Source organism: Triticum urartu, chromosome 3, assembly GCF_003073215.2.
Source record: "Triticum urartu cultivar G1812 chromosome 3, Tu2.1, whole genome shotgun sequence".
Classification (NCBI taxonomy): Eukaryota; Viridiplantae; Streptophyta; class Magnoliopsida; order Poales; family Poaceae; genus Triticum; species Triticum urartu.
In genome coordinates this window covers 432,617,936-432,639,906 of record NC_053024.1, presented here as the reverse complement: position 1 = coordinate 432,639,906, position 21,971 = coordinate 432,617,936, and the positions used below count along the sequence as shown (strand labels likewise).

At 45.7% G+C, this 21,971-nt stretch overlaps 1 pseudogene; it reads right to left on the bottom strand.

Moving 5' to 3' along the window:
* Positions 1-5,639: 5,639 nt before the first annotated feature.
* Positions 5,640-7,917, bottom strand: LOC125548436 (annotated as a pseudogene).
* Between the last annotated feature and the right edge of the window lie 14,054 nt (positions 7,918-21,971).

Here is a 21,971-nt window from a genome sequence, read left to right as displayed (position 1 = left end):
AGACGCACGAAGCGTCCGGTTTTAAATTAATAAAGCCACAAGGCAGCATTCACATAAGTTTTAGGTTTACAAATCAAACAGACAACAGTTCAACAGGCTCGACGTCTCGGTAAAAATAAGGCTAACAGTTCAAACACGCGTTGATATTTCATAGCAAGGTTCGCGACACCAATAAACTAAACGCAAAAGGCTCAAGCTTGTTGTTCTTGAAGTCTTGCTCTCGTCATGCACAGCTGGATCTGCTCCATCGTCTCGATCATGCGATCCTTGTCACATTGCTTCCCCAATGGCGCCCAAGCCTGTAGGTAAAGATGACATTTGAAAAGAATCTCAACGGGGTGAGCAGGAAACTTGTGCTTGATAGTAATTTTGTTCCTCACGGTCCAAATGGACCAAAGCATCGCCCCTACGCAGCGCCAAACTACCCTCGCATTCGCACCCCTCTGTGCGGATAGCAAGTTAAGCATATCGACGCTAGTTTGCGGGTTCCAATTCTGATTAAAAGTGTCTCTGACCGCACTCCACGCAAATCTAGCGAGACAACATATGAAGAATACGTGGTTAGCGTCTTCCCCAAGACCACAGATGGCGCATGTCCCATTCACCGGCCCATTGCGCTTGGCCACATTGTCCGAGGTTGGAAGGCGATTGCGGAACATTTGCCACATAAAAATCTTGATCTTAAGGGGAATGCCAGCCTTCCACAGCCCCCTAGCCATATCGAGCTCATTCCCCTCCGTAAGCTTCTCGTATAAGGATTTGACCGAGAATTTCCGTGAAGTCGTTAGCCTCCACAAGATCTCGTCCTTATCCTGGCTGAGCCTCTTCCCCTCGACCTTAGCCACAAGTGCATTCCACTCCTCGGCCTCTCCTGCCTCCAGAGTCCCGAGGAAGGATATCGCCGGAGGGTGCACTCTAAGGGCATCAGCTACCAGAATGTGCGTGTCTGTGGCGAGATGATACAACTCCGGGTGTGATTGCCACAACGGAGTTTGGCCCCTCCAACAATACAGTCAGAAACACGTAGACTTTCCGCTATTGACTGAAAAGTGAGCCCCGACCGCAAATGCTGGTCTCACTGCTTGGATGCCATTCCAAAACGACGATCCCTTGGGCTTGGCTTTAAACAGATTGCCATCCGGGAAGTATTTTTCCCGAAGGATGTCCGCCCAGAGACCCTTCTCATTTTGGGCGAGTCGCCACCACCATTTGGTGAGCAGGGCAACATTCATAAGTTTTGAGTTCGTGATCCCCAAACCACCGAACTTCTTTGGTCTACATACCGCAGCCCACTTGACCAAGTGGTATTTGCGTTTCGTCCCAGTTCCTTCCCAAAAGAACCGAGCGTGCGGCGTGTCAAGCCGGGCATGCACTCCATCGGCAAGGAGGAACAAGCCCATTGTAAAGCTGGGCATGAACTTCTCAAAATTAACCTAGCGGCTGAAGACATAAACCTCCCTCTCCACGGACTAACTCGATTCACCACTTTGCCATAAAGATGCGCCCACTCGGCTATGGTCAGGTTCTTGTGCGAAATTGGCAGTCCTAGATATTTTATCGGAAACTTCCCAAGCTTACAGTTGAGCAAGTTAGCCACCCGCCTACTTTCGCGATCATCCATCCCTATGGTGATCACTTCACTTTTGAGAAAATTGATCTTTAGCTCGGACAATATCTCAAAAGTTAGTAGCAATAACTTAATCGAAGCAATGCTATGATCGTCCGGCTCGAATAACAACATCGTGTCGTCTGCGTACTACAGGTGAGTCACGCCACCGGGAATGAGGTCAGAGATTAACCCTTTAATGTGACCCGCAGCCCTGGCCTTTTTAATCATAGCCGCTAGAGCATCCGCAACAAAATTGAAAATCAAAGGCGAGCTCAGATCCCCCTGCCTAAGGCCACGCTTGTTGCGAAAGAAATTGCCCATTTCACCGTTGATGGTCATCGCCGTGTGTCCACTACTCACCAGGTGCATGATACGGTGACCAAAGCCCCCATCAAAGCCCTTTTTGATGAGGACCTCACGCACGAACTCCCAGTTCACGCGGTCGTAGACCTTCTCAAAATCTAACTTGAGAAGAATGCCTCTCGACTTGGTTCGTTTAAGCTCGTGAACGATTTCAAGAAGCGCTAGAGGGCCTTCTAGAATGTTATGATGCTTCAAAACCCCGGTCTTACTAGGGCTAATCACCCGTTGTGCAACAGGCGCCAAGCAGGATGCGTAGGTTTTCGTGCAAATCTTGAAAGGGACATTGATCAGGGTGATCGGCCTAAAGAGTTTTATGTCGTTAGCCCCTTTTACTTTGGGGATCAAGCTGATCGCCCCATAGTTTAATCTAGCGAGGTCGACGGTGCCTAATGCAAAACCATTCACAATGGCATAGAAAAGGTGCTTAAGGTTAGGCCAATTTTTTTGAGAAACTCGACCGGCCACCCATCCGGCCCTGGCGCCGTGTCCGATTTTATATTGAGCACAACTCTATCGATCTCCTCCAGAAGGAAAGCAAGAGCGAGCCCATCATTCTCCTCCTGTGAGACCCTTTCGGCTGGGTCCCAAATGTCATCGCGGAGGCAAAGAGTTTTATCCTCGCCCGTCCCCAAGAGGCCGATGAAAAACTCATAACGTACTCCCTCCGTAAATTAATATAAAAGTGTTTAGAATACTAAAGTAGTGATCTAAACGCTCTTATATTAGTTTACAGAAGGAGTATTAGTAAGCTGAAAACCATATTTCAGTATTTATTTTACTGGTATTTCAAAGATGTGAGACGGGGCCAGACAAGACGTTTCATAGAGTGACTTCTTCTCACGGTTTGGAGATTGCGTACTGCCCAATTTTACTTTTTTTTGGGGAACCCACTTTTACTCTTTATCTGGCTAATTTATTTTTAAGGCTTTCCTGTGAGGAAAAAGCTATCCTTCAGCCGACGGATGCATGGGCAAAGTCCGCCGCCTGTATAGCCGTCGGATCAGTCTTGATCGAGCATTCACAAGTCCTCTGCAGCCAATTTTTTTTGCAACAACTGTATTGTTTCAGATGGTTTCTGCAACAGAGATGTTGTTTTAGAAATAAAAAATAATTCGGTGGTGAAGTCTTTTTTAGCAACAGGGCCTAGTTTTAGAAAGTTTCTGCAAGAAAGGTCTTGTTTCAGAAAAAATGATTGAACAACGAAGATATTTTTCTTCTGCGACAGGGGTCTTGCTTCAGAAACATAGCCCCGGTTGCAGAAAGCGTTGGAGGAGCGCATGATGTTAGAGCGTACAAGGCAAAGCATTGCAACACAACGCATGTCTCAGAAACATAGCTTCAGTTGCAGAAATCGTCAAAGGGGTTCCCGGCATGGGAGCTCGTCGCCATCATGCTGGCGTAGAGGCCGCGCCTGTTCTCCAAGCAGGGCCCCTCGGTGAGCTTGATTTTGTGTCTGATCCAAGCATGAGACGCATGATATGGTACACCATGGTGTTGCAAAGAGTTCAACTTAGCTCCTGCACGTCGGTAGCGGGCTGATTTTGGGAGCGGGTTGGCGGCGGTGGTAAGCTGGGCATAGCTCTATCGGGTCAGGGGACAAGTTTGTTGTCTTGTTTCTGCAACAATGCACAAGTTACAGGAATAATGAGGGGAGCATGCAGGACACATACACTAGCTCAGGCAGCTAACAGCTCAGGGATCCAACGGCTGTTCAGGCGGCGGATAATTTCAGTACATCGGCCGACGGGCGCGTAGCACACATGGCACAACTTTTGCTTCATATTCGTGTTGTTCTTCTCAAAATCGTTTCCTAAATCCTAATTATCCAGTTTAGGGCAACTCTAAACAATCCCTTATAAGTTAGTGGAGTATTCCGGTCAAGTAAAGTTAGTGTAGGAAAATCATCCTCATTTATAGGTGGCCACATCTAGCCGGTCCCATAAACTTAGTGAAGTAAAAAAAATATTTTGTATAGCTTTTTTGTTTTAGTCATATGAACTTTAAACACTTCACAATATACATCATTAAAACATTAAAATCCAAACATGCATAACATAACCGTCATAACATATAGTTTCATCATCATAATTTTCAAATAAAACATGCATAGTTCACCCAAAAGACATGACTTCAAACACAATGTTTGATCCAAAATCACCACAACACATAGCATGTATATGTTGTTGATCGGCAATTCTCTCCCAAAACATAGTCTTGGTTTGATCCGTTCCAATCATTGCATCCATGGGGATGTTCATCCAAGCATCGCAAAGAGCAACATCTTCTTTTGCAATGTAGTTGGCGTTGTGTGACCTTGACGGCCGCGTGCTTGCTTCGGTCACCACCACAACCTCCTCTTCATCATCGGTCACCTCCCCAACGACCACCACCTAATCGGCCTCCTCCTCTTCCTTGGCTACCTCCTCTTCCCCGACCACCTCCTCTTGCTCCATGTATTGGGCCACCTCCAAATGGTGACAAATGGAGCCGTAGTAGAGCTCATCAAGTCCCATCGTGGCCGACAACTCCAAAGAAGCTAAGAATTCGTTTGTGTTCATCTCCACGCTACAACAACGAAACAAAGAAACTACATCACCACTGGCTACCAACAATCACCGATCGGCTGAAATGTTGAACATGTTTTTTTTACCATGTAGGCATTTCATCGAGCACTTGGGGCCGCGACCTTTCTTACCGGCTGCCGACGCCGGAAGCGCCTGAGCTGTGCCCGTGGGTGTCGTCGGAGATGCCGCACGTGCCATCGGAGTCTGTTATGTTGTGATCCAAATTCAAGTATAAAAAGAAATGCTAACTTCTGACAAGCGGGCGGAGCGAGGCCTGTCGCCGGTAGGCTGGGGGTGCCCCCCGGCAATACGGATCAGTATTGACCTAGGTCACATGTGTTATATATATCCTTTGTAAGCCGCCGCACGGGACAAGTTGATCAATTGTAATCCCCGGCGTTTGTAACCTCCCCCGATAGAGTGAAGATTTGTTGGCTGGCGCTCGTGATCCCCCCTTCGTGTTGGAGGGGTTTTCCATGTTAAATCTCGTGTCCCCTGGTTGCTTTTCGTTCTTCGTCGTGTTGATTTGCCTATCATATCTCTAACAGAGTCAATTTCTTCTTCTCTTCTTCTTCTTCCTCGCAGCCTCCTCGGCTAGGGCCGATGTTGTCGTCGTCGCCTTTCGAGCTCTTTCGGCACCGTAAGGAGCAGCAGGCCGTTGCCAGAGAGGTGCTCTCCACCCCGACGACCTTTGCCGCGGTTGTAGCCGGAGCTTGAACCCGATGGACTTTTTTTATCCCCAAGCTCTTCTTCGGCGCGGGCTGCGGTGGCCGGCGGGGTGGAGGAATGGTCCTGGCTCCACTTCCGACGGCCAGGTCGGTCATCGGCGGCGGCGGCGGGGGTTGGCGACGGCTGCGGTATGACAGAGGAGGCAGGAGTTTTTCTCAGCCGCACACGGCACGAGCATATTTAGGGAGATTAGGGCTTTTTTGGCAGTGGAGGATAATTTATCCCCCTTAGGAGGTTTAGGGAATCGGCTAGGTGCGGCATAAGGGAGGATAACCAAATTTATCATCTCTTAGCGCCAGATAGGGGATCGGTTAAAGTTGCCTTAGTCGATCCATATCCCTCCTGTATTATCTTTACAATGCCTTTTTTAGCATCAGTATAGACACAAGCGCTCATATACACGCGCATACACTCACCCCTATGAACGCACACACGCACACCCTACCCTTATGAGCACCTGAGCCGGCATATCATCTTGAGATTTACGAAGCCTGGTGGGTTGGGGATACCACTGTCCACCTAACCATCTCAACCACAGGTTGGTTCGCCTTTACAATGCCTTTTTGTCCTACAAGACATGTACACAATATATACTTGCCCGGCTCAGCAATACAAGAAACGATTCCACCAATTCCCTCCTCTTACATTATGTCCACCGTCATTATGAACTGCTGATTTATCTTTTGTGAACAAGTACTAACCAAAAAGAACAGAGTGACAGTAGCTTTTGACAGTGCCAAATGCTCCTATTAGTGAAGAGCAAACAGATCAACTGATGAGTTAGTTATCTGCACTCTGCCCCAACGAAACGCAATCTATCCGATCATCATTAGCTAAGAGCCTAGGAGTTCCTAATCATTTGTCCATTCTCAACGCGGCAGCCGGCCTGCTCAAGCGCGGCCGAGAAGAAGGTGCCCCCATCGATCCTCGAGTCCATGCACGGCGGGGAGAAGACAGAGATGACGTCTCTTGGCGTCACGACTCCTTCCACGTGCCCCTGCTCGTCCACGATGAAGCTGCAGCTGCTTCCCGAGGCTGCTAGATTTTCCATTGCTTGCTTCAGGGTGTCGGACCTCCGGTTCGTTACAACAGGTTGTTGCACTCTGCTTCTGAGGCTGGGGATGCTATCAGATTCTGATGAATGCCCCGTTCTGGATTTTTCATCCTTGTTCTTCAGCAAGATGAATTCCTCAGCACTCATGATCCTGATAAACAACGTGCAGTTTTTATTTGTTACCAAAAGTTATCTTCAGTCAAACATTGAGTGGGATGAGAAGAAAAAGAGCAGAAAACTTGCTTTCTGTTGCTGAACAAGGAGCTATCGTCCAACAGCAGGTAAACATCGCTGCACTAAATCATTCCAATCAAACGCCGAGTTTTTCGGTCGATAACTGCAACTCCTGTCTTCTCCTTCGAAAGAACACGAAATGTATAGGCCAGAGTCTCATCCGAGTACACAAGAACAGGCTTGCTCGCATTGGCAAATCTGGCAACAAGCAAGTACATTACTGATAACAAACGGTCCTAAATTAGTTTTGGTACTTGATTTTCAGCACAGGGCTTACCTAAATTCAGATAGCTGTTTATCTGCGATTTTATCGAGCCATTCAAGACCACTTGACTGGAGAAGCGGCTCCATGACTGCATTCTGTAGTGCGGTTCATTGGCAGTTATTTTCATAATTCAATTCTGCCTTCAAAAGCGTTGAGCATCAACTTAGTACTTGAGTAAGAAATCCGTCAACACTGGAGTTGACCGACTCAACAACAGGTATCACATTGAGCCTGTGGTGTTTGGAGAAGAGCAGCATTGCGTGGAAGAGCGTATCATGGGACCGAACAGGGAAGAATGGCTCCCATAGGAACAGCTTCGCTAACCATGAAATCTGTTTTGTTCATCAGAGCAAGAACCGGGACCATAAGCAATCATATATTTCATTGGATCACATCCATTTCAGTGCAGCGATGAACATCCAGCAGTAGGCTACACGTTTGCAAAGTAGAGGAAAATGTACCTTGGTTTCTGCAATCTGAGGATGCAGTTTCAGACTTGAGAGGAAGTCGGAACTCTTGTCTTGTCGTTCAGTGCTCACCCTGTCAAGTTCCTAGGAAGAAGCAATGCAGCCGAAGAAGATGCTCAGACCTGGCTTTCAGTAAAACCTCACGACTAATAATCTACAGACAGCCAAAGCAGAATTACCTCGAGTGCCCATAAGACGAGGCTGGGGAAATCAACGTATCCTATGTCGCGGTCGACGAACTTGCTAAGGCTACGGTGGACCTCGTCGACGATCACGGATCCGCTCGCATTGGCGCGGCGCATGGAACCGATGGCGTCCAGCACGCAGGCATCAAGGTTGAGCTCCAACGCTGCACACCAAGACGGCCATGACACCAGCGGACTGGCGCACAGAATGAGGATGCAAGAGAGTGGCATGCGTGCTCGGCGCGTGTACCTGGGGAGGGAGAGGGCCGGAGCGCGCCGGAGAGAGAGGAGACGGGGATGTGGTCGAGGAACGACTTAAGTGCCTCGCTCCAGTACTCCCCTGACGCCGTCGTCGCTCCTTCGCTGCCGCCGGCCGCCGGTGCTGCTACTGTTTCCATCTCCATCTCGTGCATCTATTGCTTCTGACCGTGACGGTTTCTGGCAATGTTCTTTTGCTTTGCAGTTGCCGGGACACGTCCACGGAGCTTCGCGCACCGTCGCATCGGTTGGGTAGGGGACGGAATAGCATCACACAGCCGTACGTGTTGCATTTGGATTCATCTCGGTTTTGCTTTCTTGGAGCAAATAAACACACGAATCAGTGACTGTAGTAGTACACTGTATCAGTGAGTGATACACATCCAAGCATTTATTTTTCTTCATTTTTTGGAGGTGTAGCCTACCTTTCTTTTTGGTTTTTGTTTACAAAATAGTGCCTCCCATATTATCACACCTCCCCCCTACACAACTAACTTAGAGCAACTCCAACAACTCCTCCAGTTTTTCTTCTTCTGTAAAACATGTTCTACGGAACGATCGTAAATTTAGGGGAAGTTATCTCGAAGCAACTTTCCTCACTTCCTGTTAACTTCTTTCTCTAATTCTTTTAGGCCCATAATCTAATGAATGGATTGTCGGGGCCCACCCGCCGGTGACCCAATGGCAGAAGAATGACGATGCGGGCATGTAGTATAGGGGCTCACCGCCGACGACATGTGCTCGCCTCCGACCAAATCCTGTCGTTCGAGGGTTGGAGCGCGGCACCACATGGGAGGTAGCAGGAGGACGCGACCAATCAGCTGCGGCGGCGTGGCCAATCAACAACGGCGGGGAGGAGGTGACCATGGCGCCGGCACCACAGTCGGAGCGGGGCAGGTGAGGAGGTGTTGTGGCAGGGGAGGCCGTCGGAGCGGAGAGGGGACGAGGCGCAGGAGTAGAGGACAACGGGGCGAGACGGCCATCGGCGGCGGGTAACTACCCGATGACACGATGGATTTTTTTAGAAGAACTGGGAGGTCTCTCCCCGGTTCCATTACCAGAATGAAACCAAATCCACAGTATCCAGTGCAACATTACAGGCAAAAGGGGACTCAAACCCAACATGTGAGGTTCTGCAAACCCAACTAGGGGGGGGGGGTGAGGAGAACTAAAAACCCCTTCAGGACACACATGTCAGGGAGGGATAAACACACGGGCCAAAGTAACCTAGCAACACACCCCCAAGGTGCCTTCACATCATGACCAGGGCCCTAGACCTCCCGAACTTGAACAGCCGCGCCAAAGCAGCTTGGGGCGACCAGCAGGCCATGAGAGTTGATGCCGGGTTGCCTGTGGTGTCTTTGTCCATCGGGTCTCGCTTCTTGGCAGGGGATTGGAAGCCATCGTCTTCTCCTAAGATCTTGAGCATACTCCAGCGAGCATCAACTTCATTCTTCCTTAGTGTCAGCCACTCGTGATCCGCAAGGGTTGTTGAAGGAAACTAGTCAGAGCTCCCAGAAACTCCTCCAGTTTTGATCTCCCCGCTTCCGGAGACAAGACACCCTAGAATTTGAGTATTCTGAGGATCAGACCCCAAACCTGTGTAATGGAAGTCCAAATGGTGTTGTTAAAAATCATAGAGTTCCTATATTTCCACAAACACCATAGGACAGCAGAACTAATAGTATTCAACTTAGAGTTTTTCTTATTGGAAACCCATAAACGAGCGACAGATTCCGTGCCTATCTGGATTTGGAAGAACTCACCAACAAATGACCAAACATTCCTAGCTACCATGCACCCAAAGAACAAGTGGACATTTGATACGTTTTCAGCACAAAACACACAGTCAAGAGGCTTGATGATGTGTCTCTTCCTCATGTTATCTCTAGTCATGAGCTTATTCTGTGAAAACAACCAGAGGAAGACATGGATTTTTAGGGGCACAACAAGTTTTCACACAGCAAGAATAAACAGCGGCTGCACCCCCTTAAAGTTAATCACATGGTACAAAGAGCTAGAAGAATAAACCCCTTTATTTTCCAACTGCCAAATAAGAGAGTCTGGATCATTGCTAAACACAATCCCATGTGCAATTTTCACAATTTGGTACCATTGTTCCATGAGTTTTCATTGAAATTTCTTCTGAAAGTAAGCATAAGGTTATCTCCATCCCACACCTCTCTAATGCGCTTGGCCTGTTCATTGCAAATTGTATAAATAGGCCAAAATTGCACTCCTAGGGGGGAGGTGCCAAACCAGGTATCCTCCCAGAACCTGATTCTGTCCCCTATGCCCACCTTCCATCTGTACCCAAATTTCAAGGCGTGGATGATAGATCTAACTCCTTTCCAGAACCTAGAGATATTTAGACTAGATTTAGGGGCAAATAAGTTGAGTCTTCCCCTCATGTATTTCTGATCTACTATCTCTTTCCGAGGTTTTCCTCCCCCCTCATAGTATCTTTTAATCCAAGATCCTAGGAGACAAAGGTTCACATCTTGGAGATTTGGAATCCCTAACCCACAAAACTCTTTTTTCATGCACACCATTTTCCAGTTAGCTAAATGGAGCTTCCTATGCCCCTCAAAATAATTCCATAAACAATTTGCCATTTGGGAGTTGAATAAATCAATGGCCCACTTAGGGAATTTGAAAAAGGATAAAAGGTAGATAGGTATGCTAGCTAGGCATGCTTGAATGGGGATCAGCCTACCCTTGTAGGAGAGTAGCTCCCCCCTCCATCCATCAATTATTTTCATATTTTTATCAATTAGAGGTTGGATGTCTTCCCTTCTCAGTTTATCATGGTGGAGGGCAACCCCAAGGTATTTAATGGGGAAGGAACCTCCAGCACAACCAAGAGCCTCTAAAAAGCAACCGAATTCTTCACTATCCATATTGATAGGGATGAGCTCACTCTTACTATAGTTAATTCTCATACCAAAGACTTGCTCAAAGCAATTCCGGGCCATCTTGAGGTTTTTAGCATGTTCAATATTGTTATCTAGGAACAATAGTGTATCATCTGCATACTGTAGACAAATGATATCCCCAGGATAAACCTCAGGACACAGTCCCACAATTAGCTGGTGGCCAACAGCTTTGATCAACATCCTAGTGAGTGCATCTACTACTAAATTGAAAAGAAGTGGGGAGATGGGGTCTCCTTGTCTAAGACCTTTCCCAGTCAGGAAGAAGTCATTCTCAGTGTTGTTTAGCTTGACCCCAACAGATCCCCCATGGGTAATTTGCTGGATCGAGTGAATCCACTTCCCACCAAAACCCCTGATCTTAAGGAGCTCTTCCAGGAACTCCAAGTTAACCTTGTCAAATGATTTTTCATAATCTAACTTGCGGATCAGACCATGTCTTTTACTAGAGTGGACAGAGTGAAGCACCTCATGGGTAGTGGCCACACTCTCTAGTATGTACCTCCCCTTAAGAAAAGCAGACTGATTACTAGCTATAAGCCTATGAAGGGTTTTATTTCTAGTCTATTAGTTAGAACCTTGGTTAAAATCTTAAAGCTGCAGTTTAGCAAGCTAATAGGCCTAAATTTCTTCATAGGTGAAGCATCAACCTCTTTTGGGATGATGGTCAGCATGGCAAAATTTAACCTATGAATAGCAAGCCTTCCTCTATGGAAGTCTTCAAACATTGCCATGAGGTCCTTTTTTATAAGGGCCCAGAAATGTTGATAAAAGAAAAAAAGGAATCCCATCAGGGCCAGGTGCTCCATCTGGATAAGATTCAAAGACAACACTCTTAACTTCCTCTTCAGAGAAGGGGGCTTATAGAATCTCATTTTTAGCACTATTGACATTTTCATCATCAGAGAAAAAATAGGGGTTTAAATGAAACCCCTCCCTGTCCTCTAGTTTGAATAGGTCTTTACAAAATTTACTGGATATATCTAACATTTATTTAGTATTAGTGACAGGCCCATGGGGGCCATCCAGGGAGTGGATAACAGTTTTCCTCCTCCTTTGGCTGGCCACAACATGGAAATAGCTAGTGTTTATGTCACCCTCCTTGATATCTCTATCTGTAGATCTTTGTTTAGCTTTAATCGCCTCCTATAACCAATTTTTCTGAAGCTCAATGTGGGTGAACTTCAGTCTTGAAAGTTCAGTTTCAGAGAGGGGCATAGTTTCAGATTTAATATCTAATCTATCATATTCTTCTAGTAGGATTTTCCTGTATCTCCTAAGTTGAGCTTCCTCATTAGAGCTCCACCCCTTAGTGATTTTCCTAAGCTTATCCTACCAATCATCTATGGAAGTGGAACCAGAGGTGGGCTCATTCCAAATCCTAGCTACTGGATGAAGGAAATATGCCCTAGAGGCAATAATAAAGTTGTTATTTATATTTCCTTATATCATGATAAATGTTTATTATTCATGCTAGAATTGTATTAACCGGAAACTTGATACATGTGTGAATACATAGACAAAACAAATTTTCCCTAGTATGCCTCTACTAGACTAGCTCATTAATCAAAGATGGTTAAGTTTCCTAACCATAGACATGTGTTGTCATTTAATGAAATGGACCACATCATTAGGAGAATGATGTGATGGACAATACCCATCCGTTAGCTTAGCATAATGATCGTTAAGTTTTATTGCTATTGCTTTCTTCATGACTTTTACATATTCCTTTGACTGTGAGATTATGCAACTCTCGAATACCGGAGGAACACCTTGTGTGCTATCAAACGTCACAACGTAAATGGGTGATTATAAAGATGCTCTACAGGTATCTCCAAAGGTGTTTGTTGGTTTGGCATAGATCGAGATTAGGATTTGTCACTCCGGGTATCAGAGAGGTATCTCTGGGCCCTCTCGGTAATGCGCATCATGATAAGCCTTGCAAGCAATGTGACTAATGAGTTAGTTATGGGATGATGCATCACAGAACGAGTAAAGAGACTTGCCGGTAATGAGATTGAACTAGGTATGAAGATACCGACGATCGAATCTCGGGCAAGTAACATACTGATGCCAAAAGGAATGACGTATGTTGTCATTACGATTTGACTGATAAATATCTTTGTAGAATATGTGGGAACCAATATGATCATCTAGGTTCTGCTGTTGGTTATTGACCGGAGAGGTGTCTCGGTCATGTCTACATAGTTCTCGAACCCGTAGGGTCTGCACGCTTAACGTTCGATGACGATTTGTATTATGAGTTATGTGTTTTGATGACCGAAGATTGTTCGGAGTGCCGGATGATATCACAGACATGACGAGGAGTCTCGAAATGGTCGAGAGGTAAATATTGATATATTGGACAATAGTATTCAGACATCGGAAGTGTTTCGGAAAGTATCGGAGTAGCCGGGGAGTTACCGGAACCCCCCGGGGGAAAATATGGGCCACATGGGCCATAGGAGGGAGGCAAGGCAGTCCACAAGGGGTGCCCCCCCGAGGAAAGGAGTCCGAATTGGACTAGGGGAGGGGGCGCGGCCCCCCTTTCCTTGTCCTCCTCCCTCTCCTTCCCCCTTTCCCCTTCCGGTAAAAGGAAAGGGGGGCCGAATTGGACAAGGAGTCCAAGTGGGACCCCCCCCCACTTGGCGCGCCCTAGGCCAGCCTCCTCCCCTCTCCCTGCTTTATATATGGGGGCGGGGGGCACCTCTAAGACACATCAATTGTTCTTAGCCGTGTGCGGTGCCCCCTCCACCGTTTACTCCTCCGGTCATATTTGTCGTAGTGCTTAGGCGAAGCCCTGTGCGGATCACTTCACCATCACCACGCCAGCGTGCTGATGAAACTCTCCCTTGACACTTTGCTGGATCAAGAGTTCGAGGGACGTCATCGAGCTGAATGTGTGCAGAACTCGGAGGTGTCGTATGTTCGGTACTTGATCGGTTGAATCGAGAAGACGTTCGACTACATCAACCACATTAAACTAATGCTTCCGCTTTCGGTCTACGAGGGTACATGGACACACTCTCCCCCTCTCGTTTCTATGCATCTCCTAGATAGATCTTGCGTGATCATAGGAATTTTTTTGAAATTGCATGCTACGTTCCCCAACACTAAACTAGAAAAGTCTCCCCTCAGGAGCCACGGTTTCTCCATCTTATAACTACTACCTCTAGGGATTTGTCCCATCCCAGAGTCCCAAAGGATAGGGGCATGATCACTGTTGGAAATATGCCCTAGAGGCAATAATAAAGTTATTATTATTATTTTTCCTTAGTCATGATAAAGGTTTATTATTCATGCTAGAATTGTATTGATCGGAAACTTAAACACATGTGTGGATACATAAACAAATACCGTGTCCCTAGTAAGCCTCTACTAGACTAGCCTGTTAATCAAAAGATGGTTAAGGTTTTCTAACCATAGACATGTGTTGTCACTTGATAACGAGATCACATCATTAGGAGATTAATGTGATGGACAAGACCCATCCGTTAGCTTAGCATATGATCGTTCAGTTTATTGCTACTACTTTCTTAATGTCAAATACATAATCCTTTGACCATGAGATCATGCAACTCCTTGATACCGGAGGAATACCTTGTGTGCTATCAAACATCACAACATAACTGAGTGATAATAAAGATGCTCTACAGGTATCTCCGAAGGTGTCTGTTGAGTTGGCATGAATCGAGATTGGGATTTGTCACTCCGTATGACGGAGAGGTAACCGTGGGTCCTCTCGGTAATACAGGATCACAAGAAGCTTGCAAGCAAAGTGACTAAGGATTTAGTTACGAGATAATGTATTACGGAACGAGTAAAGAGACTTGTCGGTAACGAGATTGAACTAGGTATGGAGATACCGACGATAGAATCTCGGGCAGGTAACATACTGACCGACAAAGGGAACTAAGTATGTATGTTGTCTTAAAGGTTCGACCGATAAAGATCTTCATAGAATATGTAGGAACCAATATGGGCATCTAGGTCCCACTATTGGTTTCTGACCGGAGAAGCGTCTCGGTCATGTCTACGTCATTCTCGAACCCGTAGGGTCCGCATGCTTAACGTTCTTTGACGATATAGTATTATATGAGTATGTTGGTGACCGAATGTTGTTTGGAGTCCCATATGATATCCGGACATGATGAGGAGCTCCGGAATGGCCCAGAGGTAAAGATTTATATATAGGATGATATGGTTGGGCCAAGGGGTAAGGCCCATGGGGATTTAGGTTGGTGCAAAAGAAAGTTTTGCAGAGGTCAGGGACCTGAAGCCAGGGACCCTAGGCCATACGCCGAGGCCCATGGCGTCTGGGATAGACACCGGGAACCATGGTGTTTGGTCCCGGAGTCCGAGAAGGACTCTTGCCTTGCGGGCTAAACCGACTTCGAGGAGGCTCTTTATCCAAGAAACGACCCCAGGGCTCAACATATAAATATAAGCGTAGGGCTAGCACCCGGAACACAAAAAGATTCACTAGGACGTGTGCCAGCAACCCCCCTCTAGTTTATCCTCCGCTATAGTTTTCGTTGTGCTTAGCAAAGCCTTGGGGAGATTGTTCTTCACCAGCACAGCCACCACGCCGTCGTGCTGCCAGAACACATCTACTAGGTCGCCTCTCTTGCTGGATCGACAAGGCGAGGATGTCATCGAGCTGAACGTGTGCTGAACGCGGAGGTGACGTACGTTTGGTACTTGATCGGGACGGATCGTGAAGGTGTACGACTACATCAACCGCATTGATAAACACTTCCGCTTAGCTATCTACAAGGGTATGTAGATGTGCTCCCCCTCTTGTAGCTATACATCTCCATGGATAGAACTTGCATGTGCGTAGAATTTTTTTGTTTTCCATGCAACGTTCCCCAACAGTGGCACCATGAGCCAGTTCTATGTGTAGATGATATGCACGAGTAGAACACAAAGGAGTTGTGGGCGGTGATGTTCATACTACTTGCCACCAACGTCTTATTTTGATTCGGTGGTATTGTGGGATGAAGCGGCCCGGACGAACCTTACATGTCCACGTACTGACCGGTTCCACCGACTAACATGCAACTTGTTTTGCATAAAGGTGGCTAGCAGGTGTCTATTTCTCCTACTTGAGTTGAATCACATTTGACTATGGCCGGTCCTTGCAGAAGGTTAAAACAGCAAACTTGATATCACCATTGTGGTTTTGCGTAGGTAAGAACGATTCTTGCTAGTTGCCCGTAGCAGCCACATAAAACTTGCAACAACAAAGTAGAGGACGTCTAACTTGTTTTTGCAGGGCATATTGTGATGTGATATGGTCAAGATGTGATGTGATATATGTTGATGTATGAGATGATCATCTTTTGTAATAATTTCACGACTTGCATGTCGATGAGTACGACAACCGGCAGGAGCCTTAGGGTTGTCTTTAATTATTGTATGACATCTGTGTTAATCAATAAGCGCCATGTAATTGCTTTACTTCATCACTATGTGTTAGCAATAGTTGTAGAAGCAATAGTTGGTGAGACGACCCCGATGCTACGATGGAGATCAAGGTGTCATGCTAGTGATGATGGAGATCATGCCGATGCTTTGGAGATGGACATCAAAAGCACAAGATGATGATAACCATATCATGTCACGTATTTTTGATTGCATGTGATGTTTATCCTTTATGCATCTTATTTTCTTTAGAACGACAGTAGCATTATAAGATGACCCCTTCACTTAATTTCAAGATAAGAGTGTTCTTCCCGTGTATGCACCATCGCTAAAGTTCGTCATTTTGAAGCACCTCATGATGATCGGTGTAATAGACTCTACATTCACATACAACGGGTGTAAGCCAGTTTTGCACAAGCAAAATACTTGGGTTAAACTTGACGAGCCTAGCATGTACAGACATGGTCTCAGAACACTGGAGACCGAAAGGTCGAACATGAGTCATTTAGTAGATATGATCAACATAGAGATGTTCACCATTGATGACTACCCCATCTCACGTGATGATCGGTCATGGGTTAGTTGATTTGGATCATGTATCACTTAGATAACTTGAGGGGTGTTAATTTAAGTGGGAATTCATTAGTAATTTGATTAATTGAACTTAATTTATCAGGAACTTAGTCTTGATAGTCTTTGCAAATCTATGTTGTAGATAAATGGCCCGTTCTACTATTCCATTGAATTTTAATGCATTCCTAGAGAAAGTTAAGTTGAAAGTGAAGGAAATATGCCCTAGAGGCAATAATAAAGTTATTATTTATTTTCTTATTTCATGATGAATTTTTATTATTCATGCTAGAATTGTATTAACCGGAAACATAATACATGTGTGAATACATAGACAAACAGAGTGTCACTAGTATGCCTCTACTTGACTAGCTTGTTGAATCAAAGATGGTTAAGTTTCCTAGCCATAGACATGAGTTGTCATTTGATTAACGGGATCACATCATTAGAGAATGATGTGACTGACTTGACCCATTCCGTTAGCATAGCACTCGATCGTTTAGTTTGTTGCTATTGCTTTCTTCAAGACTTATACATGTTCCTATGACTATGAGATTATGCAACTACCGTTTACCGGAGGAACACTTTGTGTGCTACCAAACATCACAACGTAACTGGGAGATTATAAAGGTGCTCTACAGGTGTCTCCGAAGGTACTTGTTGGGTTGGCGTATTTCGAGATTAGGATTTGTCACTTCGATTGTAGGAGAGGTATCTCTGGGCCCACTCGGTAATGCACATCACTTAAGCCTTGCAAGCATTGCAACTAATGAGTTAGTTGCGGGATGATGTATTATGGAACGAGTAAAGAGACTTGCTGGTAACAAGATTGAACTAGGTATTGAGATACCGACGATCGAATCTTGGGCAAGTAACATACCGATGACAAAGGGAACAATGTATGTTGTTATGCAGTCTGACCGATAAAGATCTTTGTAGAATATGTGGGAGCCAATATGAGCATCCAGGTTCCACTATTGGTTATTGACTGGAGACGTGTCTCGGTCATGTCTACATAGTTCTCGAACCCGTAGGGTCCGCATGCTTAAAGTTTCGATGATGGTTATATTATGAGTTTATGAGTTTTGATGTACCGAAGGTTGTTCGGAGTCCCGGATGTGATCACGGACATGACGAGGAGTCTCGAAATGATCGAGACATACAGATTGATATATTGGAAGCCTATATTTGGATATCGGAAATGTTCCAGATGAAATCGGGATTTTACCGGAGTACCGAGGGGTTACCGGAACCCCCGGGGGGCTTAATGGGCCATAGTGGGCCTTAGTGTAGAAGAGGAGAGGCGGCTAGGGCAGGGCCGTGCGCCCCTCCCCCTCTAGTCCGAATAGGACAAGGAGAGGGGGCGGCACCCCCCCTTTTCCTTCCTCTCTCCCTCCTCTTTCCCCCTTCTCCTAACCCAACAAGGAAGGAAGGGAGTCCTACTCCCGGTGGGAGTAGGACTCCTCCTGGCGCGCTTCCTCCTGGCCGGCCGCACCTCCCCCGTTGCTCCTTTATATAGGGGGGCAGGGGGGCACCCCAAAGACACAACAATTGATTTGATATTTTAGCCATGTGCGGTGCCCCCCTCCACCATAGCCCACCTCGATAATACTGTAGCGGTGCTTAGGCGAAGCCCTGCGTCGGTACAACATCATCATCGTCACCATGTCATCGTGCTGACAAAAATCTCCCTCGACACTCGGCTGGATCGGAGTTCGAGGGACGTCATCGGGCTGAACGTGTGCTGAGCTCGGAGGTGCCATGCGTTCGGTACTTGATTGGTCGGATCGTGAAACGTACGACTACATCAACCGCGTTGTGCTAACGCTTCCGCTTTCGGTCTACGAGGGTACGTGGACAACACTCTCTCCTCTCGTTGCTATGCATCACCATGATCTTGCGTGTGCGTAGGAATTTTTTTGAAATTACTACGTTCCCCAAGGTGGCATCTGAGCCAGGTTTTATGCGTAGATGTCATATGCACGAGTAGAACACAAGTGAGTTGTGGGCGATATAAGTCATACTGCTTACCGTCATGTCATACTTTGGTTCGGCGGTATTGTTGGATGAAGCGGCCCGGACCGACATTACGCGTACGCTTACGCGAGACTGGTTCTACCGACGTGCTTTGCACACAGGTGGCTGGCGGGTGTCAGTTTCTCCAACTTTAGTTGAACCGAGTGTGGCTACGCCCGGTCCTTGCGAAGGTTAAAACAACAGCAACTTGACAAACTATCGTTGTGGTTTTGATGCGTAGGTAAGAACGGTTCTTGCTCAGCCCGTAGCAGCCACGTCAAACTTGCAACAACAAAGTAGAGGACGTCTAACTTGTTTTTGCAGGGCATGTTGTGATGTGATATGGTCAAAGCATGATGCTAAATTTTATTATATGAGATGATCATGTTTTGTAACCGAGTTATCGGCAACTGGCAGGAGCCATATGGTTGTCGCTTTATTGTATGCAATGCAATCGCCCTATAATGCTTTACTTTATCACTAAGCGGTAGCGATAGTCATAGAAGCATAAGATTGGCGAGACGACAATGATACTAAGATGGAGATCAAGGTGTCGCGCCGGTGACGATGGTGATCATGACGGTGCTTCGGAGATGGAGATCACAAGCACAAGATGATGATGGCCATATCATATCACTTATATTGATTGCATGTGATGTTTATCTTTTATGCATCTTATCTTGCTTTGATTGACGGTAGAATTATATGATGATCTCTCACTAAATTTCAAGATAAAAGTGTTCTCCCCGAGTATGCACCGTTGCCAAAGTTCGTCGTGCCCAGACACCACGTGTTGATCGGGTGTGATAAGCTCTACGTCCATCTACAACGGGTGCAAGCCAGTTTTGCACACGCAGAATACTCAGGTTAAACTTGACGAGCCTAGCATATGCAGATATGGCCTCGGAACACTGAGACCGAAAGGTCGAGCGTGAATCATATAGTAGATATGATCAACATAGTGATGTTCACCATTGAAAGCTACTCCATTTCACATGATGATCGGTTATGGTTTAATTGATATGGATCACGTGATCACTTAGAGGATTAGAGAGATGTCTATCTAAGTGGGAGTTCTTAAGTAATATGATTAATTGAACTTAAATTTATCATGAACTTAGTACCTAATAGTATCTTGCTTGTCTATGTTGTTTGTAGATAGATGGCCTGTGCTGTTGTTCCGTTGAATTTTAATGCGTTCCTTGAGAAAGCAAAGTTGAAAGATGATGTTAGCAATTACACGGACTAGGTCTGTAACTTGAGGATTATCCTCACTGCTGCACAGAAAAGTTATGCCCTGGAAGCACCGCTAGGTGTACCACCTGCGCCAGCAACTGCAGACATTGTGAATGCCTGGCAGTCGCGTGTTGATGACTACTCGATAGTTCAGTGTGCCATGCTTTATGGCTTAGAACTGGGACTTCAACGACGTTTTGAATGTCATGGAGCATATGAGATGTTCTAGGAGTTGAAGTTAATATTTCAAAAGAATGCTCGGATTGAGAGATATGAAGTCTCCAATAAGTTCTACAGCTGCAATATGGAGGAGAATAGTTCTGTCAGTGAGCATATACTCAAGATGTCTGGGTACTGCAATCACTTGATTCAACTGGCAGTTAATCTTCCGGATGATAGCTTCATTGACAGAATTCTTCAATCACTGCCACTAAGCTACAAAAGCTTCCTGATGAACTATAACATGCAAGGGATGGATAAGACGATTCCCGAGCTCTTCGCAATGCTAAAGGCCGTGGAGGTAGAAATCAAGAAGGAGCATCAAGTGTTGATGGTCAATAAGACCACCAGTTTCAAGAAAAAGGGCAAAGGGAAGAAGAAGGGGAACTTCAAGAAGAACAGCCAACAAGTTGCTGCTCAAGAGAAGAAACCCAAGTCTGGACCTAAGCCTGAGACTGAGTGCTTCTACTGCAAGCAGACTGGTCACTAGAAGTGGAACTGCCCCAAGTATTTGGCGGATAAGAAGGATGGCAAGGTGAACAAAGGTATATGTGATATACATGTTATTGATGTGTACCTTACCAGAGCTCGCAGTAGCACCTGGGTATTTGATACTGGTTCTGTTGCTAATATTTGCAACTCAAAACATGGACTACAGATTAAGCGAACACTGTCCAAGGACGAGGTGACGATGCGCGTGGGAAACGGTTCCAAAGTTGATGTGATCGTCGTCGGCACGCCACCTCTACATCTACCTTTAGGATTAGTATTAGACCTAAATAATTGTTATTTGGTGCTAGCGTTGAGCATGAACATTATATCTGGATCTTGTTTGATGCGAGACGGTTACTCATTTAAATCAGAGAATAATGGTTGTTCTATTTATATGAGTAATATCTTTTATGGTCATGCACCCTTGAAGAGTGGTCTATTTTTGATGAATCTCGATAGTAGTGATACACATATTCATAATGTTGAAGCCAAAATATGCAGAGTTGATAATGATAGTGCAACTTATTTGTGGCACTGCCGTTTAGGTCATATCAGTGTAAAGCGCATGAAGAAACTCCATATTGATGGACTTTTGGCACCACTTGATTATGAATCACTTGGTACTTGCGAACCGTGCCTCATGGGCAAGATGACTAAAACGCCGTTCTCCGGAACTATGGAGCGAGCAATTGATTTATTGGAGATCATACATACTGATGTATGTGGACCAATGAATATTGAGGCTCGTGGCGGGTATCGTTATTTTCTCACCTTCACAGATGATTTAAGCTGATATGGGTATATCTACTTAATGAAACATAAGTCTGAAACATTTGAAAAGTTCAAAGAATTTCAGAGTGAAGTTGAAAATCATCGTAACAAGAAAATAAAGTTTCTACGATCTGATCATGGAGGAGAATATTTGAGTTACGAGTTTGGTCTACATTTGAAACAATGCGGAATAGTTTCGCAACTCACGCCACCCGGAACACCATGGCGTAATGGTGTGTCTGAATGTCGTAATCGTACTTTAGTAGATATGGTGCGATCTATGATGTCTCTTACTGATTTACCGCTATCATTTTGGGGTTATGCTTTAGAGACAGCCGCATTCACGTTAAATAGGGCACCATCGAAATCCGTTGAGATGACGGCTTATGAACTGTGGTTTGGCAAGAAACCAAAGTTGTCGTTTCTTAAAGTTTGGGGCTGCGATGCTTATGTGAAAAAGCTTCAACCTGATAACCTCGAACCCAAATCAGAGAAATGTGTCTTCATAGGATACCCAAAGGAGACCGTTGGGTACACCTTCTATCACAGATCCGAAGGCAAGACATTCATTGCTAAGAA